Here is an 8,039-nt window from a genome sequence, read left to right as displayed (position 1 = left end):
ACTCAAAAAGGCAAACACATGTTTTCAATGGCCATGTATGCAATGGTGTCTACATTAATGCTGAGAATTAAAATGCCACATGATGATGTACATGAAAAAAAAAAAAAAAAGAAAAGAAAGGTACCTTGACATTTGTGTTCAAGCTAGGAAGGACAATATCTATGTGTCCAGTTCTGCTGTCAATCAGTATTCTTTCATTGAAATTGTCTTTGTAATATTTTATTCCTTGAGAAATAAAAAAATTTAAAAGAGGGAAAAATCAAACCACTCTTTACTTGTTTTATTGTAAGGGGAATCGCTAATATGCGCACTCATCCTGCATCAAGCTTGTATGTCTGCACGAGAGTCGCTCACCTGGTGGGCTTATCCTTATTCTAAAGGAAATGAGTTTCTTCTCATGTTATACCGATAGCCCTGTCCTACACACGGCCCCAGCTTCTGTCTTCAGAAGTCAGAACCTCTGACTTCTGTCTTCTCTCCATGATCGTTTTTAATATTTATCACAACTACTATATTTTTAGTTATTCTAGTCACATGATCGTTGAATGTACCACAGGACAAAATGATTGTATAGATCCTTGATATCTCACATAGTTTCTCATGAACCCAATTTTCTTTTATCCAATCAAGTATAAATGCAAGCTATTTCATAAAAAGGCTATTTTATTCCATGTCTTAGAGGAACTATTAACTACATAGACCATATTGGCTTGTATGACTATGTTGAGAATGTCCAGTCCTGACGGCTTTCTTTAGAAAAGGGGGAAACTTGGAAACCAGCACCTGATTCAGAGTGAATAGTAATTCATCAGAATGAATAGAAAGAAGAATGATTACATTCAGCTTATCACTGTCTGAATCAGTTTGTTAGCATCCTTAGGCAGGAAACGGATGGTGTGCACAAAATGGGGACCATTTCATAAGCTGTGGGCAGGCTTTAAGGGTTCTAACCAGAGACGGTATAGTAAGCAGCTTTGAGGATGACCCCCCGACCTTTTGATATTCACTGACTCATGTACACTCTTCCCCTTGATTAAACTGTTTATAAGCAATAGAATATCTCAACTTTGAGTGTATGCCACTTCTATGATTAAATTATGAGAGACACCTTCCCCTGCTGGCTCTGCTGGGGAGGGCTATTAGGCAGAGGATTGAAGATGGCCCTGGTCAACAGCCAGAGAGGAGCTGAGGTGCTCACTCCAAGAACGCACAACACATTAAATATGGACAACAACCATGAAAGTGAATTTGAAATAAATTCTTCTTTATTTGAGTCTTCGTATAAGCTCCATCCCTGGCCAATACTGTAATTGCTGTTCAAGCCAGGGCTATCAGTACAACATAGAAAGAAACTAATTTCATTTTGAACAGGGATAAGCCCACCAGGTTAATGACTCTTGCACAGACATATAAGTTTTATGCAGAATAAGTGGGCATATTAGTGATTTTCTTTATAAGAAAACAGAGAATCTAGCTAAGGCATATCTGATTCCTGACCCATAGAAACTTTGAGGTAATAAACATGTGTTGGGTTAAACCATGAAGTTCATGGTAACTTAATATGCTGCAATTGATACTTAATGTAGATTATAACAGATGGGACCCCAACTGCCCACATGTCTGCACGGGAACGGGGTCCAGGTAGTTGCCAGACTCAGAGAGGGCAGCTGTATAGAAAGAGATAAAGACCAGAACTGCAGCTGTTTGGAGAAAGACCAACAGGTCAAAACAACGTAGCAGGAGAGAACTTGGGAACAGACACTGTTCTTACTCTCCTACTGTCCTTGAATTTCCTGCCAGAACTTTATTTTGTTCTAATTGAATCAGATGTGAGAGAAAGCCCATTGTTGCAGCCTATATGGGCCATCTCCCTGGGCACAGAGCAGGATGGAAAGTGTATCTATACTGTAGGGCTGCTGTAACTATAAAATGACTGGCTTAAAAAACAGGAATGTAGTACCTTAAGATCTTATACGTTAGAAGTCTGAGATCAAGATTTTGGCGGGACTGCACTTTCTCTGAAAGTGGGGCAAATCCTTCCTTGCCTCTGAGATTCAGGTGGTTTGCAGCAATGACTGAGGTTCCTTGCCTTGCAGCTCCTTTAATCTCTGCCTCTGTCATCCAGGAGGTTCTCCCCCCAAGTTTCTGTGGCTCCTCTTCTTGGGAGAACGCCATTCATGTTGGATTAGGCCTCACCTGAATCGAGCATGACCTCCTCTTAAACTTGGTTACATCTGCAAAGATCAAATTTTCAAGTGGGGTTGTATTTGGGGATACTGAGTGTTCAGCCTTCCACGTACCTTTTTGGGGGGACACAAACCTGTAATAGATAGGATGGGCTACGTCAGGAGGGACACACAGAAGGATAATACTTAACCTCAGAGAAAGGAAAAAATATGTTTTAGGGATTTATTTATAATGCTGACATTAAACTTGCCCTTAATTAAAGAACTGAATAAGCATTTTCTTATCATCTTTGGGAATAGATTTCTTTTAGAATCTAAGCTTTTTGAAGAAAGAGCTATCAGACTAGAGTAACTAGTGCAGGCTGTCTGAATGCAGAAGACGGGTTTGTTGCCTTTATTGAATGTACTGCCTTAGGCTTTGGAATTGGTATGCTTTTTATAAATCTCCCAAAACCACTAAAATAAGACTCACAAAATTTTGTATAAGAAGAGAGCACTACATCCACTATGGTAACTACATTTTACACGGCAAATTATCTAGGCTTGTGAAATGTATTTTGTAAAGTATCACACATTATACAAGCTTCCCATGTGTTTTCTCCTTAACGTTGCCTATTTATACTGAAGATGATCATAGCCTCAAAGAAAAAATTTTCATGGATTGTATGGTGATATTTTTTCTAAATTTTACAGAGATATTTCACGGCATTCATAGAAAACGGCCACTGTTATAGCCACTACATTTTTTTGCACTTTAAAAATAATTTTTTTCTGGTAAAAATAATTGGGTAAATTTCCATGGCATAAGAAAGCAGAAAATATCCCATGCTCAAATGATTAGGACTTTTCGTATTTAAATTTTCATTGCTTAATCTGGAAGACAACTTTGATGATTTAAAGTTGTGGTGGAAAGCACTGCAAGCCTTCAAACCTATAATCAATTTACAAAAATATGCCAGTTCTAAATTTATTGACCATCTGTCAGTCTTCTCTCACTCCTAGCTAGCTGACAGTGTTTATTATTTGATGCGCTCTGTAATGAGTCACTGCAAGGAGGAACTCATATCTACAGCACAATGATTAATGGGGTCATTGTCTACCCACAACCACCTCAGCCATCATTCTTTCCTTCCAGGAAGGGGTAAATGGTGATCCTAAAATCAAAAGGAGATTCTCAGAGCCATCCTGAAGCACCAAGTTGCTTGTGTTCTGAACTAATCTGATTGGAATGTAATAAATTCAGCTATAGTCAAACCTCTTCAGTGACAAGGCTCACAAAAGTTAAATCAGTGATAATTTAAAAGGACACCCTAAAAATCAGGACTTCATCTTTTACACATATATACGCCCCTCCCCTTTCTCTCATATAGTTATTATTTGCCTGTAATGCACACAGGGTTGCAAATAATTTAATCTGAAACTGACAAAGAAAGTGAAATGTTGGGACCTTGCTGTATTCCGTGTAGTTTTTATTAGATAGCACAGATAGACTTAAAGTATGAAGATGACATTTTGATTGTGTGACTGTTACCATGGAAAGAGCATAGACACTGAATCAGGCGGGTCAGAACCTACCACCGATGGCTTTGCACAGCTGCCGTTCTCTCATCTTCAGCGCCTTTGGATGTAAAATACGGATAATGTTCACTACCTGGTATGCTGGTATGCTCGTTAGTAATAGTACATGAGACAAGATTGCAGAATGTTGGCACTAATTGTCTGTTCTCAAGCATGGCGTTGGTGGCAAGAAGTGGAGTTCCAAGATCAGAGGAAAAAAGAGTTGAAAATTTTGAATCTCAGCACTCTACCCGGTTAACTTGCAGCGTTGGTAAAAAGTTCTATGATTTATATCTTCTAGAAAATTGAGTTGTTAAGGTTTAGGAAAAGAATCCCTAGGATTTAGATTGAGATAGTGGATAGTTGATTTAACCTATTTGGAGAAGGCAAAAGGGCTCAGGAAAGAGGGCAAAACAGAGACAAAATAAAGAAGATGTCCACTATTTATCTGTCTCTCTGTCTACTAAGCATATACTCGGCATGTGAGCATATACATGAGATATTTTTAAAGTAGAAGTAGAGATATCATAAGGGAGACTGAAGGCTTTTTGAAAAGTAAATTATCAAAAAGACGGAAGAAACTAGTGTGGCTGTCCCTAGATGACAGCCTATCATATCAACAAGATCATTGCAGAGTGTCTTAACGCGGCTTGACCTATTAACTCACCTCTAGACTCCTCCGTGATGCACGAAGAAGACCTTGCCAACAGGTAAGTGATTGTTATTACTGAGATACACCTGTGCAGAATATAGAGTGGCCGTTAAGCAATTCATCAAAGTAGCAGGCAGAAGCAGCTTGGTACAGGACGAGGATGTTCAGGCAGTGTGGCAGGGTTGAACGAAAATTAGGTGTGTGATTTCTCTAAATGAAAGAAAGCAAAGAAAAAGATCCAGCATCTGAAGTCAAATAGTTTGTCTTTAGGCTGCGTGCACTGAGGTGAGCTGCCTGAATCTGGTGTTCGGTATAAAAGTTATTAGACAAAACCAAATATTAGTTATCACTTAATGATTTGAGTTTGAGTTCTTCCATCACTCAACTTCCATAACCTGGGCACTAGAATCATCCCTCTGCTTAGGATTGTATCTTTCTCACACTTACAAGATATGTAAACGGCAAAGATTGAAATTTTTGATTGGCAGCTCTTATCTAAGCAGTATTTTCCTATCAAGCAAAACTCTAAGAATTGGGTCCAGAATTACTAGAGCCCTTCTACCTAAGTAGCTGGGGGATGTGGCTTGAGCGACCTGAAATGCCCAATGTCGAAGTAGGAAGTAATAGTACCAAGGAAAACTGTGGCGAGGTGGCGACTGTAACATGTTGGTGAATTTACCAGGACCCAGGGATGATAGCTTTGCTGATCCTTTGGTGTAGAAACTTGACTTTTGTCAGTTTTCTAGAGAAATCAGAATATAAAGGGTTGTTTCATACTAAGCAAACTCCATAAGAATGAAATATTCACCAGGATGCAACTTAATCAGTATTGTGAAAATTTTCAAGTAGATTAGAAGGTTTGTGCAGTCCTTATATGAAAACAAATGTTTATGGAAGCTGAATTATAATCAGAAGGGGGTTTGGGGAGAAAAGAATAATAAGTTTTTTAAATTAATGCAAATGTTTACTAACAGAAAAGAAATGCATGCAGATTCTGTGTGGTAAAATTCTCATGATTTGAATGTTGGTAATTTGAATCAGTGATATTTTATTTTTAATCATGAATAATGCATAGTCATTGTTAGTCTGAGAAGGGACTGGGATAAAGTTACTCATCATTTGGAGTTAATGTGCTAAATAGAACCATAGATAGAATTTTAGAAATACAATCAGAATAATAACAATTTTTCTCTATAATAATAGAATGTTAAGTCTTAAAGTAACCTCAAGAGATTGTGTGATCCAACGCTCTCCTTTTATAGGTAAATAGTCGGGGTGACTTATGGTTAGGTGACTTACCCAAGATCAGATAACTAATTAGTATTGAGGGGAATCTGGACACGGGTCTTTGGAGTATTAGATTACTGCTGCTTTGCTAGATCTACGTATCCAAATCATCTCTGATCTGTATAGACAGCAAAATGCATCTAGCAGGACCAATTAGTTTGTTTCACCATCAATATTTGAAAGCTGAGAATTTGTTAACCATTAGTTTGTAACTAAGACTTTTCACTGATTTCTCATTCAGTGAAATTAACTTCCCAACATCATACAAGAGTAAAATTTAAAAGTTTTAATACTCCTTTCTACTGTTCAGAAAATTTGGATTAGGAATTAGAAGTAAAGTGTTATCATAATAGCCAAAATATAACAGACCTTGGGGAAGAAGGGTATAAATTCTAATTTTGAAAAAATTCTGAATTTCTATGCATATAGGCAAGTACTTTTGAAGACATTTCTTCACATAGTTTTTTTCGTGATTAGTTTCTTTTCTGAATTATCTACTGTAAACCAATAAAAACATACTCACAAAAATATAAAGTGATTTATTCAATTTTATTTTGAACTTCACAATAAATAATAAGATTTCTTTGGAAACAAGGTGACTTTAAACAGAAAGTAAAAGAGAAGCCTAAGGCATGTTAATGAATAAATAGATCTAGACACTCTTCTCTGGATTCTCAGGTGCACTCAGCCCATGTTATTTCCCTAGTCTTATTCATTGTGGGTTCCAGTCTCCTTTTCCCTGTAAGAGACAGTAACTCTTGTTAGCATTTAGTGTTCTTTGTGTGGAGGTTTTCATGCAATTCTAATAATGCATTTCAAGCAGGTGCCATCTTGATGATACAATGTAGCTTTTGAAAAGATATGTATAACAGATTAAAAACATTTCCCTAGGATGCCTCAATGGGCAGTTTCTTTTAACATCAGATGTTAGATAAATCAATTAAATAGGAGTTTGCTTGCCATACATAATAAATGTTATTATATTATTTGAGCCTAATGCATGAAGAAGCAATAAGAAAGTTTTCATTTGGCAATCTCTTCAGCAATAATTGTTTTAGGTGAAAATAATTGCCTGATAAAACTAGTGGACAAAAATATGAGTAACAAGGTATTTAGTCTGAAAAGATCTTCTGGCAAGGTGCTTACTGATTACAAAGGGAAAATGAGTAACTACCATGGGGATGCCTCACAGACCACTTTAATCTAGTGATCAAAGACAACATCACCATTAATGAGACAAATTGACTTTATGTGCTTCCTAATACGATGCCCTGGGAAGGAAACAATATCCCTCTTGGTTTTTCTTTTCTTTCCTTTTCCCAAAAGGGGATAAACTGCTCTGATCATGAGGAAACAATGGACTGAGGAGAAGTCTGCAAAATACAAGATGGTGTTCTTCAAATGTCAAGGTTAAGACAAAGAAAGAAAGATAGAGAACGCCTTCTAGATTCAAACAAACCAAAGAAACATGACCAGAAAATAAAATGTGTTTCTGGATTGAATTTTGGACCACAAAACATTTTTCTTTTATTTTGCTGTGAAGGACACTAATAGGACAATGGATGGAACCTGAGTAAGTCTGTAGATTTTGTTACAGTAGTGGGCCAATATCTGTTTCTGATTTTCATAATTCTATGCTGGTTGTATAAGGTAATGTTGCTATCCTTTAGAAATATTAACTGAAATATATAGGAGAGAAAGAATAACATGTCTGCAACTTATTTTCAAATGTTTCAGAAAATATTATATTATAAAATATTTATATTAGAAGAAAATAAATAATTTGAGGAATTAGAGTGAAATCTGTAAGAGGACTTAGCAACTTTTGTCTAAGTCTTAAATGATTTCAAAATAAAAGGTTAAAGAGTTATCTCATGGTTAGCATCTAATAGACTATTTTGATGACAACTTATTTGGCTAAAATAACATTTACTAACTGCCTACTATATATCAGAAGATGTGCTTCATCAGGCATTTCAAGCAGTTGTCCCTTGACCCTGGGAGGGGGCATTGTCATAATGATTTCACAGATGAGGGCACTCATGCTCAGGGAATGACCACTTAACTGAGACCTGTTGAAATCACATAGCCAGAAAATGGCAGAGATGACACTTGAACTGGGATAGTATAATTTAATTTCCATTACTCTCTTCTCAATCAATACCATCAATCTATATGATAGCAAATGACTGCATCTCCTAAGAGCAAAGGATGGCTTTAGAGACAAATGTGTAGAGAATTTTACCATGGTGGTTTCAAGCTCCTATGTTATCATGTCATCATGGAAATTGTAGATCTGTGACATTTGTGAATTCTTTGGACAAGGAATCCTTCCTCTCAATCTCTATGATTGAAGC

This window comes from Otolemur garnettii, unplaced genomic scaffold (assembly GCF_000181295.1).
Source record: "Otolemur garnettii isolate 467f Iridium unplaced genomic scaffold, OtoGar3 scaffold00040, whole genome shotgun sequence".
Taxonomy (NCBI): Eukaryota; Metazoa; Chordata; class Mammalia; order Primates; family Galagidae; genus Otolemur; species Otolemur garnettii.
Note: the sequence above shows the minus strand (reverse complement) of the source record.